Genomic DNA, 13,792 nt, shown 5'->3' on the forward strand with positions numbered 1-13,792 from the left:
AACTACTGCTCGTACTCTAGATATGGCAATCAACCACAAAATTCCCTAAACCAGATAACATTAAACATAATCTAAAAAATCATGTGTCAAATCACGAGTTTGCTCACAGAGCACTTTGATTAATTTTATATCGTGTTCATCTGGACAAAAGTTTAAAGAGGAGTCTTTCGAGTCAAACTGTTATCTTCTTACTGATCACCATATGATATATTTAGCTTTGTTTGAATGTTTCGAGCTAAGAATAAATTTGCTTAAACAGTCACGTCAACGACGAGAAGAGCTGAGACTAATGGAGCTCAAAGCTTTTGATTTGACACTTTAAGAGGTTTTTCTAACAAACTTGACGGAAGTGCTTTCTATCTAAATGTATTAAGTAGCAGTGATTCTCTGCGGGCATACAAGACTGTCATGCGCTGTTCTGAGTTAAAAATTGTCTGAGAATTTGAAGATGTGAAGGTCCCACAGTGCCACGGGTAAATTTTCTTGAGGCCGTTTATCCGAATAAGTGTGAAAAAGGCCTTAGAGAGCTTTGGTCAACAAAGTCATTAAGGTGAATCAAACGCTGGAGATTTTCGATGTACTTAAGAGTAAATTCAGGTAATGTTCTTCATTCCATGGACATCAGTGCTTTAAGCGAAGTCAGACCGTATTCAACCCGACCGTCAATAAGAAAATTTGCGGAAAGTTTAACAAAATTGTTCGATAGCGTTTTTTCCCGAGAAATCACCTTAACTCAGACTGAATCCAACCTTTCTCGTCTGTAATGAAGTAAAATTTATTTTAAAGTGAACTTTAGGTTTATTCTGATTGGCACATGACACAATAAATGCACTTTTTTAAGAAAAATTAACTTAACCTAAAATGCCTTTCGAAAGTTAAATTACATTACTGTCTTTTTCAATAACTGATATTTGAAGCCTAAACATTACATCACGTCCGTGATGCAGTCATAGATAACCTCAATGGTTATTTTTTCTACAATTGTTATCCCAGTGGTGGATTTACAGGTACGTTTGACATTACTTTATTCCAATCTATGCCGATAATATCATGATTCACTAAATAACTTATAACTCTTTGACTGACAGCAATGGATAACTCTATTCGATAAGTGAAAACCAGAAAACGTCAAATGAAGTGATTCTTAATTCTTTGGTGGCCTGTTCGATCCAGAATTTCATGCTCCATTTTCGTTAGCTTCTGCCCTCTGAGTCTGTGCACGCATAGGTCCTGAGTCCATTACGCGACTTCTGAGTACCGACGCCATCTGAAGTTTTCGCTGTAGCTGTGATTAATAACGCAAAAAAAAAAACTTTAACGTAATTTAATGAAAAAATGGTATACGTATCATTTTAAAAAACATATATCATGTCTACTGAAATATTCAATATAGATATCAAACAAATGAGACCGATTTTCCATGATGCTCTTGCGCTTGAGACGAACAGGAAAATTAATATAATTTAGGCACCAAGCGAAGCTCTTCAAAGTCTTAGAACACTTCTCAGAGGTTGCCATCAGTCAATCTATTACTTCAGACGAACCTTTCAATTCTTGGTTGACCGAAAGACATTTTATGAAAACAGTTGAGTTCCCTTGTGTACAAAACATTATATAACAAATATTTACCTTGAACGTTCTTTTACCGACTTTGTTAGTGACGTAAGCTTCTTCGCGCGTGAACAAAGACAAAAAGATGGAAAAATAAAGTATTACGCATATAAACTTTAAATGCGCCATAGATCTCTAAACTTGGATCTCAAAATAAGAGTTATGATAGGCTGTAGTGACGAGACTGACTAGAATGTATGGTGTTTCGTGTTCAAATATAAGCCCTCTGTACAATGATTCTGCAAACTTACCAACACCCCTAGCTTCAGCAAAGCTGTCACATTTGTCGTTCGCTGATTGGTCAAGACGAGCTTTGTACTTAAAACCACGCTGTGAGAACACAGCTGTCGAAACATGACTTCGCACTCCAGGTTTCTTCAGCTGCTCTTCTAATTCACGAGTTCCTCCGGAAATATTATAATATCTCAAGCAGGAAATTCGCAAGGAAATTGATGAATCTTCCTCGTTCATTTATTGTTTTGAGTATCAACCGCTTTCTAGTTTCTTATGACAAATTAAATAGAACGCGTCAACACGAGTAACAGAAATTAAAGTTTCTGGCAGAAAGAGGTTTTTAAATAAGCCTCTATATGTAAAGGTTCAATTCTCGGCCAAAGACTGATGTTGCTTACGGACGAATACTTTGCCAAAGTACCCCAAAATAGATGGCTTTAAGTCATTGAAACACGCTTTAGAATGCGGAAACTTAGAGAATGATTGTGAAAGAAGCACTTTTGCCAAGTTTTGAAGAAAACCTCTCTAAGTTTTGATTCAAAAGCTTTGAGCCCAATTAGTCTCAGCTATGTTCATCGTTGACTTGACTATGCAAATTTATTCTGAGCTCGAAACATTTAAACAAAGCTGAATTTATCATATGACTGATGATCAGTAAATAGATAAAAGTTTTGTTCGAAATACTCCTCTTTAAACTTTTGTTCAGACGAACACGATAGAAAAGGAAAAAGGAAAGCTTGCTCCATTTCAAATACACTCGAGTGTTCACCGAGCACTATGACTGCTGCGATCAGCCACTGCCATTGGCCACTCCTTGAAGTGTAGGCGCATGGCTGACGTCATGGATTAGTATTATTTTTGATGCTTTGTGCAAACTGAGTAAAGCATTTTGCAAATTTTCTCGACAAATTTCCAAATTTACCTTCTAAACACTTCTAAAAGATGTATTCGAGAGCATTTTGTAAGTACGAAAAAGAAATCAAAGTCCTAATAACGGGGTTCGCTCTGACGAAGGGCTAACGCTCGAAACGTCAGCTTTTTTACCCTTTACGGTGGCTAATTTACGTTTTCAACCCAGTTGTTAACACTAAATTACCTCCTAATAACGGGAACGGTTTAGGGTTTAATGAAATAAAAAAGTTTGAAAACTGACAGAATTATTTCATGGTTTTCATCTTAGCTTTAACAGCATTATTATATCTGGTCATCACTTGGCATATTTACACAACGTGTAATTGACTTGACCCACTGTACATTTCATCAAGGTTACATGTTTTTTGAATGTTATCTATTTCCTGCTTCCACAAAACCGATTACATTTGACAATCCACCACTTTTCACTTTTTATAGTACTCTTTATTCATATAACCAAAATTCTTAAACAAAAATTTTATTAAGGAGTCAAAATTTCTAACAAAGTACGTCTTCACTGTCTACGATTCAACCCTATCTGTTATCTACGAAACATTTTGAAAGCTTCATCAGCTTAATTTTAATTATGCGTAGTATCAAATTATATTTCCGGATGTGGTTGCACTATCAGAGGGATCATTTTTTACCATCCTCTTTTAAATCCAAGTAAAGAGTGTCCTTCGTCATCATGATCTCCATTCTCAACAGCAGCTGATCATATGATGGCCTCTCATTTGGATCCTCCTGGTCAAGCACCAATTCCTAGTCAAGCGCCAGCTCGTACTTGATAAGAAAAATATACATTGTATCTTTGTAAAATAACAACGCTGAAAACAAAACGAAATCAAAGGGATATGAACAAAAAAGGCGATATTGCTCGGCTTGCATATAATAATTGTGCACAAAGTGCACTTATTTTTCCATAAGAAAAATGAATGCATTTAAAAGAAAAATTTCAAATTGCCTGTGGGAAAATAAAATAAAAGTAAATAATAATTTGCTCATACTCACAATCACTTTTGCCAACATAGAGGCGCCCATATTCGATATAAGTAAAAACTCAGACCCTGAGCACGTACACTTTAAAATATCTCTTTGGGCTTTTGATACCTCTGCGCTTAAGATGTCACTGGGTAAGCCGAAGACAAGGGATCTTTATTGAGCCTCAATGCATCTCATGCTAATTATTATCTTATATCAGATCTTGAAGAGAATTTTCGAGCAAGCTGAAAACAAAACACGCACTTGTCGGCGTTGAGCTCTGTAAACAATTCGTCTCGCTCCGCCAAGATGACAGCAAAATGCGAATATAGCAATCGTATCCTTCTTTTAGTTTTAAATACTATTTCTTTGAGCGTTTTCTTTAGAAAGACAATCCAGTTTATTTTGTTTCGATGTTTTTCATAACGAAACTTAAATTTATGTTCCATCATAAATACAACTCAGTGTTTTGAAAAGTCCGACAAGTCTAAATTTAATTGTTCCTTCCTCATTTCGCCGGCAGGTCTTTGAAACTAGCCGCATGCGATACTTTTTTTTTTTTTGGAAAGATTTTGGGTGCGGTAGTTTTGTGACATCAATTCATGTCAAGAATTTAAGAACTTAGAAACTGGCTCACTTTTTTTTACAAATGAATATGCCTTGTGCTCTGTTATAACGCGTTCTTAAGTTAGAATTGGTGTTCTATAGAGGCTGCATATTCGAGACTGCATAGTAATATACAGATTTAGCCAAGCCTAAAAGCGGAGCTCACATTTTTTTTCCCGCATGTCTCAAGGGCACAACGCCTTGTCCCGGCCAGCACTAGAACCCAGGTCGTCCGACACTGACCACTGGACTACTGGACAAAGCCGTGGCGTTGGCGTGCCCGCGGTACAGTTGACCACGCATGTTAAAAGTAGCACCTTGTACGGACGCCCGTACGGTCATAAGTCCAAATTTTTTCGGCTTGATGGATTACTACTACCATTTGGTATAATTATGGAGTTACGCTCTGCGAGCTCCGCTATCAAGTTGGCGTATTGACTGCATTTAATATGCTTCACTCTCTACATCTGTTTTGATTTTTTCGTTGAAATTCTGCCTGAATCTTAGTTCACTTTGACTTCCATAAGTTTTTTCGATTTGAAATCGGTCTTAAAAATTCTCACAAGAATGATATGATCAGAAGATAAAAGTCGTGAATCATTCACTGAAGGCGTTTATATTCTTTTGCGTTGCAAACTTATTATTCTAGGTAGATAATCGCATACGTTTATAAACTAGGTATCAAAATAGGTATCACACTTTCGAAACTGTATGAAACTATGTAAGCACTGCTTTTTAAGGCATCGTGACACATATTCCAGTCTGAAGTGGAGATTTTAGCGGGAGAAAATGTATTTTTGGACTTTTTTTTTTTGGTCAATTTTTTTCAATTCTTATTTTCTCGATGCCCGCCTGAGTAATTCTGCCAGTATTTTATTTTGTGTCCTTGGGCATAAATTTGTTAGGCGTCGTCTCAGGGCATAACTTAACCAACGACTTGGGCAAAAATGAGTCTGAATCAGGCTTAAACATATTTAGGCGCGCGAACATGGACTCTATTGTTTTATTTCTCGAATAATGAAAGCGCTGATTGTTTCCAAGTCATCCCGAAACATACTACTACATTAGATGAGGTTTGCATTTGGTTTACTGTGTTACTCCGAATCCCAGCAGTATTTCACTATAGAGCTGAGCACTACAAATGCAAATTATCTCCGAGAATGCAAAATTCGTGAAATAAGTGTTTGGTGCATCTTACGCACAACCTTAAAAAGATCGCTAAAAATTTCTAGTCTTTGAACATTTCAATGACATCTTTTTTCTCTGGTCTGTATACGATGATCTGAATTACTCAGTGCTTCTTCGGCCTAGAAAATTTTGTTGTTAGCCGTCGCTTCGACCGAAAGTACCAAACGGAGTTTGAGGATGTTTTAATTAGTATACATATGGGTTTGAAAATTAAACTTTGAGCAAAACTTTCATATGACAATCCCAAACAAAAAACATGTCGACCAGATGGTTATTACTTTCCCAGTCGTTCTTATCGCGTGATCTTAAGCTGTCTAAAGGACACCTTTAGATACGACTCAAGCAGGCTATTCCCGGGCGATTTACAGACATTTGAAATTTGCGTTTGAATGCCAAATTGAATTACTGAGAGAATCATTCATTAGCAAAAGTAGGTCGAAAAAAAAGCAAATGCAATCATGCACACTTATAACATAGCTAGTAAATTTGTCTACTCAAATTCAATTGCGCGAGCGTGCTTCATATTCCTATTGTGCACGCTCATGACGTCAGCAAACAAATCCCTCGAAAAAAAAACAATTTCCATCGGGTTGAAATGTTATAAAACAATTGATTCATACATCAACTGTGCGTTCATCGAGATATGAAGCACTTGGAAAGTTTGGAGAGCACTCAAGAGGCTAGAGTTGTTCTCGGCTACGCCTCGAGCAACTCTTACGCATCTTTGGTGCTCTCCAAACTTCCCGCGTGCTTCATATCTAGATGAACGCACGCTGCAGTATGACCCAATTGTTAATTAACTCCGCTGAAGAAGCTTTGATCAACAGCGTCCTAGGTTGACGGAAAAATGCAGTTTTTTTAGCTTATCTTGGGCCATTTGAATATTCAAGTATATTTGAAATGGAAGCAAGCTTTCCTTTTAATTTTCGACGATCGTGTTCATCTGAACAAAGTTTAAAGAGGAGTCTTTCGAGCCAAACTGTTATCTATTTACTGATCACCAGTCATTTGATAGATTTAGCTTTGTTAAATGTTTCGAGCTAAGAATAAATTTGCATAAAAAGTCACGTCAAAGACGAGAAGAGCTGAGACTAATGGAGTTCAAAGCTTTTGATTTAACACTTAGAGAGGTATTTCTCACTAACTTGACGGAAGTGCTCTATCTAAATGTATTAAGTAGCAGTGATTCTGTGCGGGTATACATGACTGTCATGCGCTGTTCTGAGTTAAAAAATTGTCTGAGAATTTGAAGATGTGAAGGTCCCACAGTGCCAAGGGTAAATTTTCTTGTGGCCGTTTCGAATAAGTGAGAAAAGGGCCTTAGAGAGCTTTGGTCAACAAAGTCATTAAGGTGAATCAAACACTGGAGATTTTCGATATACTTAAGAGTAAATTCAGGAAATGTTCTCCATTCCATGGACATCAGTGCTTTAAGCGTAGTCAGACCCTATCCAACCAGATCGTCAATAGGAAAATTTGCGGAAAGTTTAACAAAATTGTTCGATAGCGTTTTTTCCCGAGAAATCACCTTAACTCAGACTGAATCCAACCTTTCTCGACTGTAATGAAGTAAAATTTATTTTTAAGTGAACGTTAGGTTTATTCTGATCGGCACATGACACAATAAATGCATTTTTTTTAAAAAAATTAACTTAACCTAACATGTCTTTCGAAAGCTAAATTACATTACTGTCTTTTTCAATAACTGATATTTGAAGCCTAAACATTACATCACGTCGGTGATGCAGTCATAGATAACCACAATGATTATTTTTTCTAAAAAATTGTTATCTCAATGGTGGATTTACAGGTAAGTTTAACATTACTCTATTCCAATCTATGCCGATAATATCATGATTCACTAAATAACCTATAACTCTTTGACTGACAGCAATGGATAACTCTATTCGATAAGTAAAAACCAGCAAACGTCAAATGAAGTGATTCTCAATTCTTTGGCGGCCTGGTCGATCCAGAATTTCATGCTCCATTTTCGTTAGCTTCTGCCCCCTGAGTCTGCGCACGCCTAGGTCCTGAGTCCATTACGCGACTTCTGAGTACCGACGCCATCTGAAGTTTACGCTGTAGCTGTGATCAATAACGCAAAAAAAAACTTTAACGTAATTTAATGAAAAAATGGTATACGTATCATTTTAAAAAAGATATATCATGTCTAATCAATATTCAATATAGATATCAAACAAATGAGGCCGATTATCAATGAAGCTCTTACGCTTGAGACAAGAAAATCAATATGCTTTCAGCTTCAAAGTCTTAGAGTACTTGTCAGAGGTTGCCATCAGTCAATCTATTACTTCAGACGAACCTTTCAATTCTTGGTTGATTGAAAAACATTTAATGAAATCAGTTTCCTAGTTAGACGTTCGAGTTCCCTTGTGTACAAAACATTATATAGCAAATATTTACCTTGAATGTTCTTTTACCGACTTCGTTAATGACGTAAGCTTCTTCGCGCGTGAACAAACACAAAAAGATGGAAAAATAAAGTATTACGCAGATAAACTTTAAATGCGCCATAGATTTCTAAACTTGGATCTCAAAATCAGAGTTATGAAAGGCTGTAGTGACGAGACTGACTAGAATGTATGGTGTTTCGTGTTCAAATATAAGTCCTCTATACAATGATTCTGCAAACTTACCAACACCCCTAGCTTCAGCAAAGCTGTCACATTTGTCGTTCCCTGATTGGTCAAGATGAGCTTTGTACTTAAAACCACGCTGTGAGAACACAGCTGTCGAAACATGACTTCGCACTCCAGGTTTCTTCAGCTGCTCTTCTAATTCACGAGTTCCTCCGGAAATATTATAATATCTCAAGCAGGAAATTGGCAAGGAAATCGATGAATAACAGAAAGTTTCTAGCAGAAAAGAGGTTTTTAAATAAGCCTTTATATGTAAAGGTTCCATTCTCGGCCAAAGACTGATGTTGCTTACGGACGAATACTTTGCCAAAGTACCCCAACATAAATAGCTTTACGTCATTGAAACACGTTTTAGAATGTGGAAACTTGGAGAATGATTGTGAAATGTCATACTATCGTTTCCCTCTACTGAAAGAGATAATGATTTATTGGTACTGCTGATTTTCATTGACTTTTTGAAGTCAGCATTTGGGTAAAGAAAAAGGCTCCTTATCTCTTACATTTAGATAGAAGCACTTTTGCCAAGTTTTGAAGAAAACCTCTTTAGGTCTTGATTCAAAAGCTTTGAGCCCAATTAGTCCCAGCTATGTTCATCGTTGACGTGACTATGCAAATTTATTCTGAGCTCGAAACATTTAAACAAAGCTCAATTTATCATATGACTGGTGATCAGTAAATAGATAAAAGTTTTGCTGGAAATGCTCCTCTTTAAACTTTTTTTCCAAATGAACACGATAGAAAAGGAAAAGGAAAGCTTGCTTCCATATCAAATACACCTGAGTATTCACCGAGCACTATGACTGCTGTAATCAGCCACTGCCAATGGCCACTCAAAGTGTAGGCGCATGGTTGACGTCATGGATTAGTATTATTTTTTTATGTTTTGTGCAAACTGAGTAAAACATTTTGAAAATTTTCTCAAGAACTTTCCAGATTTACCTTCTAAACACTTCTAAAAGATGTATTCGAGAGCATTTTGTAAGTACAAAAAAGAAATCAAAGTCCTAATAACGGGAACAGTTTAGGGTTTAATGAAATAAAAAAGTTTGAAAACTGACAAAATCATTTCATGGTTTTAATCTTAGCTTTAACAGCATTATTATATCTGGTCATCACTTTGCATATTTACACAACGTGTAATTGACTTGGCCTACTGTACTTTTCATCAAGCCTACAACGGTTTTTCGAATGTTATCTAATTCCTCTTTTTCCTGCTTCCACAAAACCGATTGCATTTGACAATCCACCACTTTTAACTTTTTATAGTACTCTTTATTCAAATAACCAAAATTCTTTAACAAAACTTTAGTAAAGGTGATCGCTGATTGTTTTCAAGTCATCCCGAAACATACTACTACATTAGATGAGGTTTGCATTTGGTTTACTGTGTTACTCCGAATCCCAGCAGTATTTCAATATAGAGCTGAGCACTACAAATGCAAATTATCTCCGAGAATGCAAAATTCGTGAAATAAGTGTTTGGTGCATCTTACGCACAACCTTAAAAGATCGCTAAAATTTCTCGTCTTTGAACATTTCAATGACACCTTTTTTCTCTGGTCTGTTTACGACGATCTGAATTACTCAGTGCTTCTTCGGCCTTGAAAAATTTTGTTGTTGGCCGTCGCTTCGACTGAAAGCACCAAACGAAGTTTGAGGATGTTTTAATTAGAAAACATATGGGTAAAAGTAAAACTTTTGAGTAAAACTTTCGACAACAATCATATCATCCCAAACAAAGAACATGTCGACCAGATGGTTATTCATTCCCGGACGTTCTTATCGCGTGATCTTAAGCTGTCTAAAGGACACCTTTAGATACGACTCAAGTAGGCTATTCCCGAGCGATTTACAGACATTTGAAATTTGCCTTTGAATACCAAAATGAATTACTATAGAATCAATCATGCAATCATGCGCGCTTAAAGGGTAAGGTGGTTTAATACAGTTTCAGCTGTCCTTGCGAGTCAAATAATAGCCATTTTCAATAGTTTTTCTTTTAGAATAAAACCAACATTTCAAGAAAATTGATCCAATATTATAAGTATAGATCCCAACTGACAGATCGCTTATTTTGCTTCGCCAAAAAAGTTGAACCGCCATTGTTTTTTGTTTGTTCTATATTCTTTGCTAGTACAAAAGAAAAGTGAGATAGTTTGCCCTTTGCAAATGTACAGAATAAGAAAAGCAGACATTTACACACTTAACGAGTGTATCTATGTACCTACTTTTTTAATAATCATGGAGATTTATATATAGTTATCCTCTTTTCCTAAGACATCAAATAGCAATTTGCGGAGAACTCTTTTGAAAGCTTTCTTTGGAATATCCGTCCTATACCGACAGAGAGGAAATTTTAATGAATAAGTTGTTTTATGTAGCTATAACGTGAATTCCACTTTGATAAGAAAAAAGAGCTGAATAAACTAATTAGTATTTATAGTTCTTTCATGCGTTATAACTATCGCGACATAAAAAGACGAATTCGAAATACCTTGTTGATGACTCAGTCGAGAATATACCTTCAATTATCTCGGACATCAGATCATCATAGCATTCATAATTTTGAACTGTCATTTGCAAGCTTTTTCTTGATAATAGAATATCATCTTAAGTTGTCTTGCATCAAAAATTCATAGAAATTTTGATAGAATTTATGATAAAAAATATTAATGATAATAATAATAATAATAATAGTAGAGGCAAATGAAAATTCGAACTAACGCTCGAAACGTCAGCTTTGAAACTCTTTACAGTGGCCAATTTACATTATCAACTCGGTTGATAAAACCAAAGTTATCATAGTTGCAGCAGTTCTGTTGATAAGCTCTGGCATAATGACAAATACTGCATTTTTGTTCAGTTTCAAAATCTGCAATGGGACCCAACCGTCCCGAGACATATGAGAGAAATTCAACATGATTCGAAATTAACTCTAAATAATAAATGGGTGTTTTAATGGACAAAGCAATGTCTGGAAAGTTTGAAAATAATGGAATAAGCTATTAATCTCCTAAGTCAGATGTTTCACCAAAGAATTGTTAAGAATCCTTAAGGACGTGTCCACATGATTCATATTTAAGAGCGACGGTCAGGAAATATCGACCATTGAGTGGCAAGAGTTGAAAATTAATTTCGCTTATTTTCTGTCTATAAAAAGCTACTAAGAATAGAAGAAATTTCATGTATTTCTTTTTCTTCCGGAGCGCTTTAATTCTGAGAAAACTGAGAAAAACGAATTTGACCCGCGACGATCCCGAAAGGTCCCGCAAGCAAGTGTGAAATTGATATTTTAAACTGACGTTTGGTCTTCAAGGAAAAACGATTCAAAGGATCATGACACCGAATTTTGATAGAGTGAGTGCCGTACTTTCCCAGAAACTATATGATTTATCTTTATTGTTGTTCATAAATAGCAAACAACGCGCAGGAAAGTGCTGTATTTTCAAACGTGAAAAATCCCGCAAATACCTCCTTAATTCATATGTTTTTTTCACTATGTGATATAATTCAGATTTTCCTTTTAACTATGTCGTTAGAGGGATTTAAGGTTTTCCTTGATAATATGTTAGAATCAGCATGGGTTTTCTTTACAGCGCCTCACGCGAAGGTTTTGAAATGACAGTAATTCATTCAAATTTTTTTACAACGGCTGAGTAAACAATTCTTGTTGCGTGACCGTAACGTCAAGCGGAGTTTTTACACAGCAACACGAAAGCGTACTGAAAACGATTCTGGTGTGAGCTTTTCGTCCTTTTTTATTGAAAAAAAGGTAATCGGCCAAAGAGAGGTTATTTTTTCTCATTGTTAAGGTGGAAGTTTTCCTTTTCAGTGAAAGATGTTTCCCTGATAAATATCAGGATGAAATTTGATTAGCTCTCGGCTAACCTGTTTAACTTTTATACTTGTTTTTTCCGCTTCCTTTGGTTTCAGAAGAATCGGAACAGAAAGACAAAAATCATAGATTCTTTTTTAAATTGATATTTTCTTCAATTGTGAGGATTCATTTCTATTATTTGTTGAAGAAATGACAGAGTTGGCTAAAGCTCGAAGCAGTTTACTTGCCATAGTAAATTGAATTAGTCAATTAAATGCAAAGAGGGAATATTTAATTAGCGAAATTGGAGTGAATTTGTTTTGCTAGTTTTGTGTCATCATGGACGTTAAGTGCTCTTTTAGCTCCTTAGTCGGCGGTTCTTGCTCTTCTGACCCCAGAGATAGGAGCAGATCAACTGAGGTTATTCCATTTCTGAACTGCAAAAGAGACATCGCGGTTCATAAGTCTTCCTTGTCAATAAGTGACGTAGAAACTGAAATCGAACTTATTTTGGGAAGAGTATCTACATCCTTTTCTTCGGAGTTAGACCTTTCGGAATTAACGATTTGTCCCCGGCACCGCTCATCCCTTGGTATTGGGTGGCGTCGAGGATCGAATCTGTGCTGAGTTCCTTCGCTAATCTCGAAGCACGGCGGACAAGCCCAAAAAACGCAAAGGCAGAACGAGGACTTGGCAAAAGTGCTTCTTATTTGATATAGAAGAAACTGGGAATTTTTATTCCAGTTGGTTCAGGTATGTATACATCATTTTTCATCTTTTTCAACCAAACAGACCAGCTCTAAAATGGCGGTCCAATCTGACACTTCAATTAAAGCACTTTGAAAGCACTTTTCTTTTTTTTTTTTTTTTGACTTTTTCAATAATTAAGTAGCCGTGACGGTCGCAAATTCAATAGCCTTTGTTTATTTACGTGTTTCTTTTCCTTTCATTATTCTAACATTTTATATTAGAAGCAAAAAGGTAAATTTAGAAGCCTTCACCGGACTCCTAAAATTACAGCTTTTTAAAGCAGATTCCCTGATGGCTTATAGATAGTTACAGGGAGGCTCAGCCCCTAAAGGGTACCTTTATCAGGCTTCAGGTATATCAAAGGGTAGGGAATTGAAGAGTTGAAGTATATGAAAGGGCAGGAAAATCTATCATTTAAGTTTTTTAAAACAGGTTCCCTTACTTGTGTAAATTAAGACCGTAGTTGTTCAGAATAGTGATTATTTCGTATCAGCAAAAACCTGCATTTTCCATCGATTCACTCAACAGGTATTTGTCGCAACTGCCGGGTTAATCTTGACATGCAGAAAATAGGGGAGCTGCCCACAAAGCTTCCGGAGACCAAGAACCTTTCTTACGAGGAAACTGAAACCATTGAGACATCTGTAAGTTCTGAACTGGCACTCAATGGAAATAGTGTTACTAACAATGGCACCAAACAAGGCCCGCGGGGCAAAAAAGATTAAAAAAAAATGGATAGGGACCTTATCATCACAAAATCTGCATGAGCGGGCCCCGTTTCCTTAATGCCTTTCCTTGAAATGTAACGAATAGGGATAGAAAGCACAAATTAACCGATTTCGTGGACCTCAGACTGTGTGCTGGTATCCAAGAAAACAATGCCATATGCTTATTTTGTGCCTTCTACGTCAGTTTTTCCTGAGTTCCGCAGATAATGAAGAGGTTTAATACCCCGTGCATTTTATGTCGCCCTTGCGTCTGCACACAGTTGAAATTTATTTAGCGGATTTTCTATTTTTATTCTCACCAA

The 13,792-nt window shown here is 36.3% G+C and overlaps 2 long non-coding RNA genes across 2 annotated transcripts; both read right to left on the minus strand.

Moving 5' to 3' along the window:
* Positions 1-756: 756 nt before the first annotated feature.
* LOC113665850 (uncharacterized) lies at positions 757-1,898 on the minus strand. Its single transcript, XR_016185318.1, has 2 exons — positions 1,630-1,898; positions 757-1,285 (listed from the first exon to the last, which is right to left on the minus strand). It is a non-coding gene; the product is annotated as an uncharacterized LOC113665850 (long non-coding RNA).
* A 5,185-nt stretch (positions 1,899-7,083) lies between these two features.
* LOC149047786 (uncharacterized) lies at positions 7,084-8,320 on the minus strand. Its single transcript, XR_016185319.1, has 2 exons — positions 7,960-8,320; positions 7,084-7,620 (listed from the first exon to the last, which is right to left on the minus strand). It is a non-coding gene; the product is annotated as an uncharacterized LOC149047786 (long non-coding RNA).
* Between the last annotated feature and the right edge of the window lie 5,472 nt (positions 8,321-13,792).

This window comes from Pocillopora damicornis, chromosome 3 (assembly GCF_964200805.1).
Source record: "Pocillopora damicornis chromosome 3, jaPocDami1.2, whole genome shotgun sequence".
Classification (NCBI taxonomy): domain Eukaryota; kingdom Metazoa; phylum Cnidaria; class Anthozoa; order Scleractinia; family Pocilloporidae; genus Pocillopora; species Pocillopora damicornis.